Source organism: Otolemur garnettii, unplaced genomic scaffold (genome assembly GCF_000181295.1).
Source record: "Otolemur garnettii isolate 467f Iridium unplaced genomic scaffold, OtoGar3 scaffold00004, whole genome shotgun sequence".
Taxonomy (NCBI): Eukaryota; Metazoa; Chordata; class Mammalia; order Primates; family Galagidae; genus Otolemur; species Otolemur garnettii.
In genome coordinates this window covers 11,350,095-11,350,327 of record NW_003852399.1, presented here as the reverse complement: position 1 = coordinate 11,350,327, position 233 = coordinate 11,350,095, and positions in this window count along the sequence as shown.

Genomic DNA, 233 nt, shown 5'->3' with positions numbered 1-233 from the left:
GCGGCTGCGCGTCCTCCCCGCGGGCAGTGCCGGCCCCGAGCGGTGCTTCGCAGGCCCCCGCGCGACCGCTGCCGACCGCCGCGTTCGGTCGCCGAATGTTACCCGGTTCTGAATGTTACACTTACACATTCCATTCCCGACACGACAGCGCTGACCTCATCCATCCACGCAGCCCGCGCTGCCATTGGCCGAGCGTCACGTCCGGGGTGGGCGGTGCTTCCGCTGCGCCCATT